Source organism: Amia ocellicauda, chromosome 1 (assembly GCF_036373705.1).
Source record: "Amia ocellicauda isolate fAmiCal2 chromosome 1, fAmiCal2.hap1, whole genome shotgun sequence".
Lineage (NCBI taxonomy): Eukaryota > Metazoa > Chordata > Actinopteri > Amiiformes > Amiidae > Amia > Amia ocellicauda.
Window position 1 is genome coordinate 4,461,651 of NC_089850.1, and position 14,286 is coordinate 4,475,936.

Consider the following 14,286-nt stretch of genomic DNA (forward strand, 5'->3'; position numbering starts at 1 on the left):
TCATGGAACAACAACACAATTTAATTATTGAGGAGAGGAAGCTGTACCTATAACTTGAAAAAAGTTAGAGTTAGAAAAACTAAATTTCAAATAGCCAAAATGTCAGAACAAATGTAAAATTGTCTTCTGTTTAATCTTAAAACTGGTTAATCCAAAAGTTCAAATACAATTCCACTGTAATGTTTAGTAAAATAAGAATATTTAGTAATTGTTTGTAATGTATAGAATTGTGTACAGAAGTTTATTATTTTTATGTATCATTAAGTCAAATTACAAATACTAAGTTATTACTTTTGTTACACAGATTTTTTTCATGAATAAAAGGTCTGCAGAGTCCAAAACATTAATTGGAGAAACAATTCTCCACAATCATTTGGCGAATGTATCTTCCTCTACTCCTGCTTGCTCAAGCACTTCCTTCTCTTCATGTACATCTGTACCACTGGGTCCCTCTGGGTCTGACAGAGCAAGTTCCCTGTCGTGATATTAACAATTTCATGTGTTAGATCAAGTAAACATTTTATTGTTCACATTGTATTTTAACTTTCATAAAAAGATGCATATAAACTTAAATGCACATTGAAACAGAATTAAGGGAGAATTAACAAAGGCACATTTGCTCTTACCTTGCAACATATGCAGAACTACAGCAGCACAGATGTTACTGGCTCGCTCAGGCACCATCCTCAGTCCTCGATGTAGACAGTGGAACCTTCTCTTCAGCACACCATAACACCTCTCTATTACATTCCTTGTTTTTGTGAGCAGTGTTATAGTAAGTTTTGGCTTCATTGGTTGGGTTAATGAATGATGGAAGTAACCATGGTTTGAGCTGATATCCACGGTCTCCGAGCACTATACCAGGTATTGTGCTGCCTTCAAAAGCTTCATGTACAACAGAGTGCTTCAGGATAAGAGAATCAGGGGTTGAACCAGGCCAGCGTGCCACACAGTTGATAATCAGTTTAACATCACAGATCATTTGAACAGTTATGCTGTGGTGTCCCTTCCTGTTCACATACAGGCAGGGTTCGAATTACAGGGGGGGATTTAACCCCCCTAAGTAAGACTTGAACCCCCCGAAAGAGGTAAAAAGAACAGGTTTTACCATCAGCATCCTCCCCCCCACCCCCTTTAGCACCACAAATGACAATCTATCTGCAACTATGGTTGTCCCGATCTGCTTTACACTGCTGACCCCCCCCCAATTGTCATTGTATATTTCGCACTCTGCATACAGGTGTCCATCAGCAGATGGAGCTTGTATCTTGATAGGAATCCCATCAACTGCTCCCACAACATTAGGAAAACCAGCTATCGAGAAAAAGTCACTTTTCATTAAGTTCAGAGCAGTGGACTCAACAGGAAACAATGGCAGTCTTCTTGCAAGTATCTTTAAAACCCTGTAGACTCTCCATGAAGCTGTGGATTTGTGCAGCCCTATGCAATCTCCCACTGAATTTAACCCATTACATAAAAGCAGACCTCAATTTATCCTTTAGTTCTTCTGCTGATTTTATAATGGTTTGCCTTGGTAAACAAAGCTTTTCAATTACCTTAAGTATCTGAATATAGTTCCAGTGGATTGTTTCTATCCCTGCATACTCTGCCTCTCCTTAAACAGAGTGCACAGAGTCACAGATTGTGGTGGGAGGCCATGTTTTCTGACAGTTAATGGTTTCCATGGAAATATAGACTTATAGACTAGGGGAGAGGAGGCTAAACTTTTCAGCAAAGTGTAAGTCAGTCTTAAGTTGTACCGACTAACTTGCATAGACTAGTCTAACTGTCAAATTAAGACCAGTACAATGGTTTAGACTAGTTTAATATAGTTTTATGCAACTGGCCCCTGGCCAGTTTTGCACCCTGTACAATTTGCAGCAGCACCCACCCAACCCCACCCCACTGCATTTCCTTAGAAACCAGGACACACTATTCCAACAATGTAGCAGTACAATCATTGAAAATGGTGTATAAACAAAGCAATCATGTCTTTGACTCTATGAAACTTAAACTGGATTATTTTTAATCTATATTTGTCATCATTCTAATTTGCACAGACCTAACTTTTTTGGTTGTTTTACATCACTCTGGCTGGCTTCACTCATTATTAACACTGCAGACAGTGCTCCATGGTGAATACATTATTATTTGTGTATAAATGAGCTGTGAAATCTTTCAGTGTTTAAGTACAGGCAAAACTATTGTCATGCTTACCAGGGAAAGACAAGGGGTACCCAAGCACAGACTCAATTACAGCTGTGAGCCAGGGCAAACAATCCAAAAGGGGCAAATCCAGGAGTCAGAAAAATATAACAGTCCAGAGGTCAACTGAGGAGGCAAACAGACAAAACCAGGGAATCCAGAAGAGTAATAACAGGAAGAGAACAAAGAGGTCAAAACACAGGCGGCCATCGATAATAATGCTCAGCGTTGACTATCTAGGATAAGGCAAAACTTCACAGTAAGTGAAGGAAACTGAGGTACATATATACAGGGTCAGAGGGAAGCAAGGGACTAAGGTAGGTAGTAAGAACCAATGGGAGAGGAGAGTGATGGAAGAAGTGCACATGGTGAGCTGGAATATTAATTGGGTGATTGAGTGATGTCAGAAGCTGAGTTCAGTATTCAGGGTATGATGAGCTCTGGAGGTGAACTGGGGAATAGGAGAGAGGAGAAGTGAGAGAAGGTGTGAGAGGAGATGTGACTATACACAAAGTATTTAGAGCCTTTTAAATGGTACACATCAATAGTTGACTGATATCTTGAATTTGAAATCCTTGTGACAGTCTTCATATCTGATTGTTACAATAACAAAAAAAGTGCTCTATGCTTATCATAGCCTCATTTAACGCTATTTTTCTATAATGTTGCAACTGAATTACTACCAGTTTCCTGTGTTTATCATCCAATGTATTGATACGCCCACTTTTCTCCTACTGGAGTATTCATTCTGTTTTATCTTCTTTTGTCTACTTAATTAAAAACACTTAACAACAAAAATATACTGTGTTATATACACTCACTTAAAGGATTATTAGGAACACCATACTAATACTGTGTTTGACCCCCTTTCGCCTTCAGAACTGCCTTAATTCTACGTGGCATTGATTCAACAAGGTGCTGAAAGCATTCTTTAGAAATGTTGGCCCATATTGATAGGATAGCATCTTGCAGTTGATGGAAATTTGTGGGATGCACATCCAGGGCACGAAGCTCCCGTTCCACCACATGCCAAAGATGCTCTATTGGGTTGAGATCTGGTGACTGTGGGGGCCAGTTTAGTACAGTGAACTCATTGTTATGTTCAAGAAACCAATTTGAAATGATTCGACCTTTGTGACATGGTGCATTATCCTGCTGGAAGTAGCCATCAGAGGATGGGTACATGGTGGTCATAAAGGGATGGACATGGTCAGAAACAATGCTCAGGTAGGCCGTGGCATTTAAATGATGCCCAATTGGCACTAAGGGGCCTAAAGTGTGCCAAGAAAACATCCCCCACACCATTACACCACCACCACCAGCCTGCACAGTGGTAACAAGGCATGATGGATCCATGTTCTCATTCTGTTTATGCCAAATTCTGACTCTACCATCTGAATGTCTCAACAGAAATTCCAGTCTTCAACTGTCCAATTTTGGTGAGCTTGTGCAAATTGTAGCCTCTTTTTCCTATTTGTAGTGGAGATGAGTGGTACCCGGTGGGGTCTTCTGCTGTTGTAGCCCATCCGCCTCAAGGTTGTACGTGTTGTGGCTTCACAAATGCTTTGCTGCATACCTCAGTTGTAACGAGTGGTTATTTCAGTCAAAGTTGCTCTTCTATCAGCTTGAATCAGTCGGCCCATTCTCCTCTGACCTCTAGCATCAACAAGGCATTTTCGCCCACAGGACTGCCGCATACTGGATGTTTTTCCCTTTTCACACCATTCTTTGTAAACCCTAGAAATGGTTGTGCGTGAAAATCCCAGTAACTGAGCAGATTGTGAAATACTCAGACCGGCCCGTCTGGCACCAACAACCATGCCACGCTCAAAATTGCTTAAATCACCTTTCTTTCCCATTCAGACATTCAGTTTGGAGTTCAGGAGATTGTCTTGACCAGGACCACACCCCTAAATGCATTGAAGCAACTGCCATGTGATTGGTTGGTTAGATAATTGCATTAATGAGAAATTGAACAGGTGTTCCTAATAATCCTTTAGGTGAGTGTATATACATATACAGTGGCTCTTAAAAGTATTCACTTTTCCACATTTGATATATTTATATATATATATATATATATATTAGGAAGAAATTAAGAGAACACTGCAAAATTATCAGTTTCTCTGGTTTTAATATTTATAGGTATGTGTTTGGGTAAAATGAACATTTTTGTTTAATTCTATAAACTACTGACAATATTTCCTCCAAATTCCATTTTCAAAACCACTTATCCTGGTGAGGGTTGCAGGGAAACCAGAGCCTATCCTCGCAGGCATAGGGCACAAATACACCCAGGACAGGATGCCAGTCCATCACTGGGCAATTTAGAGAAGCCAATTAACCTAACCTGCATGTGTTTGGATGGTGGGAGGAAACCAGATTGCCCAGAGAAAACCCACATGGACATGGGGAGAACATGCAGACTCCACACAGACAGGCACCCCCAGCTGGAACTTGAACCCGGGATTCTAGAGCTGTGAAGTAGCAATGGTAACAACCACACCACTGTGCTGCCCTCTTCCAAACTCCAAATAAAAATATTGTCATTTAGAGAATTTATTTGCAGAAAATGACAACTGGTCAAAATTACAAAAAAGATGCAGTATTGTTAGACCACGCATAATGCAAAGAAAATAAGTTCATATACATTTTTAAACAACACAATACTAATGTTTTAACTTAGGAAGTGTTCAGAAATCAATATTTGGTGGAATAACCCTGATGTTCAATCAAAGCTTTCATGCATCTTGGCATTCTCTCCACCAGTCTTTCACATTGATGTTGGGTGACGTTATGCCACTTCTGGTGCATAAATATTAAGTCTCACTCATATGTACTACAATGTTATGTTAGCAATAAATTAATACGTTGTTTGCATTTCCTTGTCCACTTTTATTCTAACCTTACAAGACTTATGTTTATATAAAGAATTATTACAATCTACAGTCCTATTGTTCTTGTATAGTATATTTGAATATACAGAATTCTTTTTTTACATATGTCAAAATGTATTTCATTAATATTGTAATAATAATATGTTGTGCAAGTTTAGTGGGTTCTTAAATGTGAACTGTATTATTATTATTTATTATTATTTATTTATTAGCAGATGCCCTCGTCCAGGGCGACTTACAAAATATAAGAGCAATACAAAGTACAGTGCAGTTCAGGCATAATACATTATACAAATTTAGAATTTACACAAGTGTATACGAGATACAGTAAACAATATATAAGGTGTTACATCCTAGATTGTAAGAGTGCAGACATGATGTTAACTCAAAGTTAAGAACTAAGGGAGAGGGAGCATAGGGGAAATCAAAATAAACAATACAAGCGCTAGTAATGCAAAGGCAAGAGTTGTTGGTGGCACGAGTCCCCTCCCTCACACAACTGATGGTGGTGTGGTCGGTCAAGTGCGCCAGCTAAATTGGCCACCCTTAGCTGGTGACACACATTACTATATTTATACTATACTAAGAGGCTTGTTGCATCCCCCTGCATTTTCTTATGAAATGTCCTAAGTTTTATTTTATTTTATAGGAAACAATTACAGAAACACATAAAATAAGTAATAGTACATTTCATGTATTTTTAATGGGCAGCATTAAATGTGATGATGTGAATTGAATGATGTTGTGTGTAGGAAACATAATATGAGACCTGTATCTAAGAGTATGCAGGGTGGAAGCAGTGTGTTAACCACATACACTGATTTCTGTTAAAGGTGCCCACATAGCACTGCTTCTGTCATTTACCTCTGTTGTACGACAGAACTAGAAGACTGACGCTGCCTTTTCCTACTCAAGTCAGTTCTGTCTATTTTTCCTTAGTGTTAGCAAAAGTCTGTATCCACGTGTCTCTCTCGGCGGTACTCGGGTTTTCCCACTTGGTCATGTGGTGGAAAATGGAAGGTTCCACACCTGGCCATCAAAGATGCATATAGAATATGAAAGGGAGACATTAACTGCTAAACAGACACCTGAGCGAAGATAATTTTGGCAAGATCATGCTGCACTAAAGGCACACTAGTAAGATAACATTTTAGCTTATATTTTCTTATCACTTTATCATATTACTATATTTCTCTTAAACTCATGTCATGTAAGTATGTTTCCATCTGCCTCCTTTATTTTCTCCTCAAAGAACTATGATCTCCTGTCATTTTGGGATTACAGTACTACACAACAACATTACTATCTAGGAATGGAAAACTGGCTGGGGTTTAGCTTGCTTTGCACATGCACTCTTTGTGTTTTTATTATAGGTGAGCATCAGCTACACTTTCATATAAGCTATTTGGAATGCTGCATGTGGAAATGCTTGTTTATGCACCACACATGCGCACTGTCAATTAGCTAGTCAATCCTACGATGGAGTCACACAATGTCTGGCCAACTAAACATTTAGTTAAATTTAGTGTAGCCACAAGCGTGCACCATCAAAGACTGTAAGGTGACCTACTTTAAATGACCTAGCCTAGTTTTTTTTCTACTTTTTCAAAACGCACCAAGGCTCTGGATGATATTGTTAAGAGATGCCCTCACAGGGTCCCGCTTGATGAACACAGCTAAAGTAAAGAGCAACGTTGTCAGGGGCAGACTGCCAGGAAAGAGGAACCCAAGTGTGGAGGTTATACAAAACCGCAGGGGCAGGGGTCGAAGCTGGCAGACAATAGTCTGATAATATCCGTAAGTTGAAGAGACAGGCAAGGGGTCGGGCGAACAACACTGAGAGGGCAATCCAAGAGGCGATGGTTGATAAGAGGGAAGCAAAGGTCAGTAACAGGGAAACACAAAACAAAGGAACGCGTTCGTGAAGCACAGATTTCCGCAGTTCTTCACAGCAATTCGAAGATGCGCATTCTTCAAGGGCTGCTGTGTGACGTCACTGAGCCCCACCCACAGAAATATGTGCAGCATCACCGCAGCCCAGTGCAGCTCCGAATGGTTGCTGCAGGAGGCGAGCTGTGACTGTGAGACAATAGAGACAATGCAGAGCTCAAGAGGGGCATGTTAACCTGAATGAAAACTATTGCTGCTGTCACAAGCTATAGGGTGTATTTAACACAGAACACGGACTATGCCACCCCATGCAGGATGTTTGGATCTTAGCACACCAACAGGACACCAGATAAAAATGAGATACAAATGTAATAGATTTACAATACACAAGGAGATCTGGCACAGGCAAAGCAGCAGGGCATGAAGTCTGCAGCAAGCTAAAAAGACAGTTTCACAATCAGGGAATGCAACAAGTACATAAATAATAGGCCTAACTATGCTAAATCCTAATTAAAATACCTTGAATAAATCAGGCAAAGAAAGGTAAAAAATCGTAAAAACTAAAACTATTTTAAATTTCCCTGCAAATTCCAGGAGCTTTGTTAGGTTTCGCCTACAGGAGGCGCACAAGGAACATGTCAGTCAATGCTAATGTTGATTCCTTTCCAGGAACAGCTGACAAAGTACTTTGTGTTTCCTTCTACAGATACAAAAGCCAGAAAGTCAAGTCAAGAGGACAAGAGGACAATCACGGGTAAGTAAATAAGGGGAGCAGCACTTCAGCCTTGTGGGAAAGACATGATAGTTACTCATATATTTTGTCCACTACAGGAATAAAGCCATTCAAATATCCTGCATCTTGGTTATTTATTTAGTAGATCAATGCCGTGTTTCACTCTTCCCTCTGGATCTCTGCTGTGACTCTGCCGTAGGAACTCCCCATGCTATATTGCCGCACTAGTTCAGGTCCAGAACACATGGAAAGACTGGTTTGCAATAACTTTGAAATATATAAATAAATATAAAGTGCAATTAAGATGAGTTTCACTGTCTGTGACACTGCTCTCTTGTTAGATGAGGTGAACGTCATTTTATCATTACACAGTGAAGTGGTGGTCTTCACGGGTCCACCCAAACCCGAGGACCTGGGACCCGACCCGGGACCCGTATGGGTTTGGGCTCATATTTTAAACGGTCAGCCGGGTCCGGGTCGGGTCCCATTCTTGTACTTCAGGTCCCGGGTCTGTTTAACATTGTGTGTAATACCCGAGTGACGCGATGACTTTACCAATTGACGATTGGCTCTTTTATTTAGAAGGCAGAACTTATTCCGCCATATCGGTGTTTGACAGATGATGTAAACCGAAGTACATTATTGGCATCAGCGCGAATTTTGAGATATCGTGGTTGGAGTTCATTCGCTTTGTAAATGTATGTGTCCCGGCCGGGTCCGGGTCCAGATTTCAAATCATAGACGGGTCTGGGTCAGTTCCGGATAGCACTTTTACGGGTCTCTTCAGGTTCAGGCACACATTTTTGGACCCGTGAAGACCAATACAATGAAGCCGTCAACAGCATTGGCAACACCATAGATATAGAATTCTAGCATTGTCAATGCTTTATTAAATAATTGCATCAATTATTTTAACAAACATAATGTAAATCTGTGATGCATAATAAAGCTGTAACCTAAATTATTGGCAATTTAAATTTGTTTAAAACTAAAATAATATATAAATAATAAAAATGAATGCACTCAATCACATCGATTACTACAGGGAAGTGGGGACCCTGTACTGCCAAGCCTTATAGAGACCTACTTGCTACAACCTTGAATGGACATCGGTGGCTAAGATTTTAGTTATTTGTGTTAGTAATAGGGCCTCTAGCCCGGTGGACTTCGTGACCTGCCTCTGGTGTGTGTGTTGGGATCTTGCTAAGGCCTGCGTGGGGAGAGGGGAATAGTGAGACCCCCTCCTCAATGGAATAAAATAGGGGCGGCGTGGTCACGTGATGGTGGCAATTGTTCCCCCCCTTTGTCATCATCACACTTTCATGAAAGCAGATGCATTCTGGTTCATTCAAAATTAACAGCTTAAAAACCCCACCAAAATGTAGAATTCAAAGAAACTGTTCAGCTTTGAAGCCCTACAAACTAGTATAAGAAATTAAAGATTTTAATCCTTTGATTGGCTGTGTGTCAGACTCGACTCCACCAAGAGCTAGTGTTGTACAGAACTCAGGTGCAGGAGGAGACTTGGTCAGAACAGGCTTGGATCGGGAACTGGCAAACGGTTCAATCAAGGCAAGGCAAGAGAAGTGGTCGGGGTCACAAAGCAGAAAGTCAGTTGATTGAGCATACAAGACAGTAAAGGGAAATCCGGGAACCGAAACACAGTAAGGCAAGCGAGAGTCCGTAAACGGGAGATCAAGAATCAGAAATGAAGCTTAGAGATGCAGTGTAGAAACTAACAAGACTTAGCACTGAATGAAAGTAACAGGGGGTTTAAATACAGAGTGGAGGGAAGCAGGGGACAGGGATGTGTAGTGATTGTCAAATGGGAGCAGAGAGAAGATGATTCATGGTGATGAGGAATGTTAATTGGATAATTGCTCTTGGAGCTGGGGAATGTGAAAGACAGGATTAGTATTCTGGAGATGATGACCCCTGGAGGCGAACTGGGGAAGTGTGGAGAGAAGAGGAAGTATGGAAAGCAGATGTAACACTGGTTGAAATACAGGCTTATGGTAAAAGGCACGCCTCTGCACTAGCTGCCATAGTTACAACCTTTATATATTGCTGACAAATCTCCTCCAAAAGGAAAGTGTTTTCCACTGACATACACAATAATCTTTCTTTATATTCTATTTCTTATGTGGATATACAATAAAAGCACCAAATTAATGAAGGGTAGCACAAGACCACAGCATTTTAAATATATATATATATATATTTTTTTTTTCTTTAGACAGAACTTCCGTCCAAATAAACTGCAGTACAACCGAGTGTGTTTGGAAAAGTACAATGTCAAATCAATAGAATTCTGGTCCGTTTGAAGCTGTAAGTGGACAAACTAACTTGAATTCACTTTGACATGTCCTGGTGTGAAACAAATCTAACCTAAACTGAAAGAAAATAGTCTGTTTGCAAGTGAGCCACGATTCAAATTATTTTCAAGTGAACTAGGTGTGAAAGTACCCTTAGATAAATGGGTGAACAGAGATTAAATCAAACACACAGAAGTAATCAGTCCCATCTACAGCAAAGCAATAATTCAAATAAAATTGCTGTATTGCTTGATCTAGTATAATGTTCTTTTTTTAAGTCACAGCATCAGTAACTTCAAAAGTGTGATCTGTGTGATTTTTGAACTATATACTTAAATTAAATAAACACATTATTGAATTAAATAAATAACTATGATATATATATATATATATATATATATATATATATATATATATATAATATTTAAAGAAGTACAAAGTAAAAAGACCAGCTGAAGTATGTCATAATAACAACCTGAACAATTCCCCAGGCCCACCACCAGATCTCACCATTATCTTAGTTGTTTAGTTATTTCCTTTGACTCCCCGTTATCTTGTTATTGAATAATTGATCACTGCCTTTGTTGTTAATTGACTCCCCTTCTTCTCGTTTCCTTGGCTCATTAGTTCCCAGTATTTATACCCTCCACAGCCCATTGTGAGGATTTGTCATCTTTCTAGATACAATGCTGAGCTTTAATTCCTAGTGTTTTGCCTTCCTGTGATTTAGACCTGTGTTTCTCCCTTCAACCTACGACTTTGGATTTTGTCTGACCATTTGCCTGTATCCTAAACCATGAGTTTTGCCTAGTCCCTCCTGTTCCTAATTGTCAGCTATTAACTCCTCACCTGAACTGTCCTGAGCTCTGCACTTGAGTCCATCACCCTGCATATTGGACACTGGCTCCCAAGTGACTCTTTTTAGAGTAATTTTTTTATCCGGCACCTAGGAGGGGATAGCCGTAAGACCTCACAAAGAGGTGCCCTGATTAAAACTGTGGGCAGCTAATGGGCTTAAAATTCTAAATGTCGGCTATGTTGTTTTAGACTTTGTGATTGGGGGGATCACAGTACTGCAGAAGGGGGTGGTCATCGTAGAAGATAGCAGGATGCATACCAGAGAGGGGATTCTGGGGATGAACATTATTAGGGCCCTGTGGAAACAGATATTTGAGGGGCAGAGAACGGGGTGGGCCAAGTTTCAGGGAGAGACAGGGAAAACTGGGTCATGGGAACAGGCCTTCTATGTGTGTAGACAAATTGCACTACATGAGAGGGTGGTCCCGCTTACTGGGACAGCCCAAGTATACCGTCAGCCCCGGTACAGATTCCACCACATAGTGAAATGTTGCTATGGGCTGACGTGAAAGAATTTCCTTATAGAACAGAATAGTGTGTGTTAGTTGAAGCATTAGAAGGGGATCGCAAGTGGTGAGGTTGGTAGCCTGGGTTCGCCAGGACCAGGGCCAGTGCCCCTCAAAGTGTCTCTACCCAGTAGACGTGCCCCAGACAGCCCATTGCCCAGGTGACTGTTAACCATGACAGACCTGACAGTGTGGTAAAAGGTTGATTCTTTATTCTGGCAGCTGCAGGGAGCAAGTTACATTTGGTATTTTATGGGTTGTGTACATACAAGACAGAGAAGACAGTTCTTTCCTTCCTGATTGGTGCAAACAAGCTTACTAAGCAAATTGTAACACAGCAAGTTTTGTTAGATAACAAGATGCAGGGCAACAACAGAATGCAGAGCCTTAGAGATAAGATAGCTATATTTGAAATGATAGAAAGAATCGATACTGTTGAGAGAGGTTGTATCAGCTTTTGCAAGGTCCAAAGAGTAACAGAGAAACAGTCAGCTTTAAAACTCTAGGAATGTGAAATGTATCTAGACATATTACATTTAGTTCTTCATAACTTTCAACACTTTGTGATTTTTGATTTGGTGTGATGTTAATAGATTTGACTGTCTGATGCTGGCCAAGAGGGTGTGAGAGGGGGCCAGCCCAGCATTGTGCTGCATGGAAAGCCAGGGAGAAAATTGGAAAGAAAGTGTACACTGTTTGTGGTCGTGTTCTTGTTGCGCAGATTTCCGCAATTTTGCACAGATCTGCAGAAATCCACTGATCCCATTGGAGAACTGCGGACATCTGCACTTCACGAACGTGACCTGTAAATGTGCACGTCCGTGTTTGTTGCCCTTTTCTTTGTGCGGATCTGCGTGGTTCTGCGGGATGTGGGGGTGCAGGCTGTGACACAGATCCACGACAAGGGTCTCAGATCAGTCAGTGTGTCTGTACTGAAGCGCTCGGCTGTGTGCGCTGCTTCATGACGCAAAATACATAAATTCGGTGCAAAATAGTCATTAAGTGTGAGCCGCCCACTGTTCACAACATTGGGTCGGATTGTAGAAATCGTGTAGTGTGACCCCAGCATAAGGCTATAACAACAAATGCATTCTGCATCTGATTTCTGGGTGTGCCAGCTGCCTCTTTGGGTGGCACAGGCACACCCTGGCACACCCATGGCTACGCCACTGCTCTAAACAAAAACCACAAAACCACAAACACAAAATGTATACAAATCTCTAGAAACAGCAAAGACTGCATTCAAAACTGTTTTATCTCTTTCCAAAATGTTTTTTTGTATCAAAATGACACACACATGTCATATGAATAGATCTGTCTACCAACCAACAACACACTGATGTGCTCAACACAAAACACTACTATGAATATCCCATCAGTAGGTTTATGCCTTTTGCATTTTGAGTGTTACACTGTAGCCAGTTGTAAGAGTTTGTCACAGTAATGTATACCTACTCAAATATATATAAACAAACACACAAATGTAATACAGTAAAAAAAACATTGTCATTTATTTCCAAAATGCAGTATTTTTGAACACTTGTATTGTGTATGTAACACTTTCCATACCCAGCAGGAGAAAACCAGGAAATCAGTAAGATAAAGGGCTTTCTGTATAAAAATACAAAATGAAAGTGTCTCACTCTTTCAAAACTCTAAACACAAAAAGACAAAAACACATACAAAATGTAAGACAAAAGAAATTAGGCTGCATCCCGCCTCCTATTTTGGTCTGGCCACAGCACCAGAAGCGATGTTCTCCCTGGCTAAACAGCGGGGAAAGAATCTTCAGGAGTGACGGATCCAGCCGCCGAAAGCCCCCACATCCACATCCTCCATTGCCTGGAGAAGAGGCACGCGTTTGAGGGGGTGGCGGTCATACACCTTCCATTGCCATGCTGAAGAAAACAGAAGTATTTACAAATTGCCACAGAGAGATACAGGAAAGTACAGGTGAGAGGCAGCCATGTTGCTGTTTGACTAGTTTCAGACCAGTCATTTTGTTTTAAGTTTGCCTAAATTGAAGTTAGCATTGTCTGTAGTTTGCCTAAATTGAAGTCAATTCAGTTCAGCTGCTGAGTTGGTGAAAGTAAACAGGTTGTAGAAGGGAGATTTTGTCTAGGACTAGCAGGAATTCTGTTGCAGGAGGAGCCAGGTGTGGCTAGTTAGGTGTGAATTGGGGGGTAGGTAGACAAAAGCTACTTAAAGCAGCTGTTTCTCAGTCACAAAAGTTAAGCAGTCGACTAGGCAACAGGAACCAAGGGACTTAAAAAAAACAAAAAAACAATAAAGAAACATTTAGAAGCATGTGGCCACTACAGTGTCAGGTTTTCAGAATGATTGCCTTCCTGGATGAACTCATCCAAGAAGGTTTAATTTATGAACGTTCTCAACAGGTTGAAATCCTAGAGATCAAGGTTCGTGATCTTGAGGCTCAGCTTGTTGATCTGCGCTGTATTAGGGATATAGAATTGGTCAATCAGCCCATGAGAGAGATGGTGTGCATGCCAAAACCTAGGAGAGTTGAGACCTCGGAGCAGGACAGCGTAGAGAACTGCTGGGTTACAGTAGGTCATAACCACAGAACAGGGCATGCACAACCCCTAGAGACACCCCAAGAGCTAGAATTGCCCAACAGGTTCCAACTGCTGGACACCGAGTTGGACAATGACAGCTCAGAGGGTGATGGGGGGGCAGTTGAGCACCAGAGCACCATGGTGCCCACTCCCCCCCAGAAGAGGGAGGTAGTTATAGTAGGAGACTCAATTCTTAGAGGTGTAGATCACACAGTGTGCTCTAGAGATAAGGAGACCCGCATGGTATCTTGCCTGCCTGGTGCTCAGGTTGCAGATCTCCCTAAACTAGTAGACGGGCTACTGGCC

General features: G+C 41.0%; 1 long non-coding RNA gene across 1 annotated transcript; it reads right to left on the reverse strand.

Annotated features, from left to right (window-relative positions):
* Nucleotides 1-215: 215 nt before the first annotated feature.
* Nucleotides 216-2,439, reverse strand: LOC136759644 (uncharacterized). Its single transcript, XR_010820091.1, has 3 exons — nt 2,218-2,439; nt 627-904; nt 216-475 (listed from the first exon to the last, which is right to left on the reverse strand). It is a non-coding gene; the product is annotated as an uncharacterized LOC136759644 (long non-coding RNA).
* Between the last annotated feature and the right edge of the window lie 11,847 nt (nt 2,440-14,286).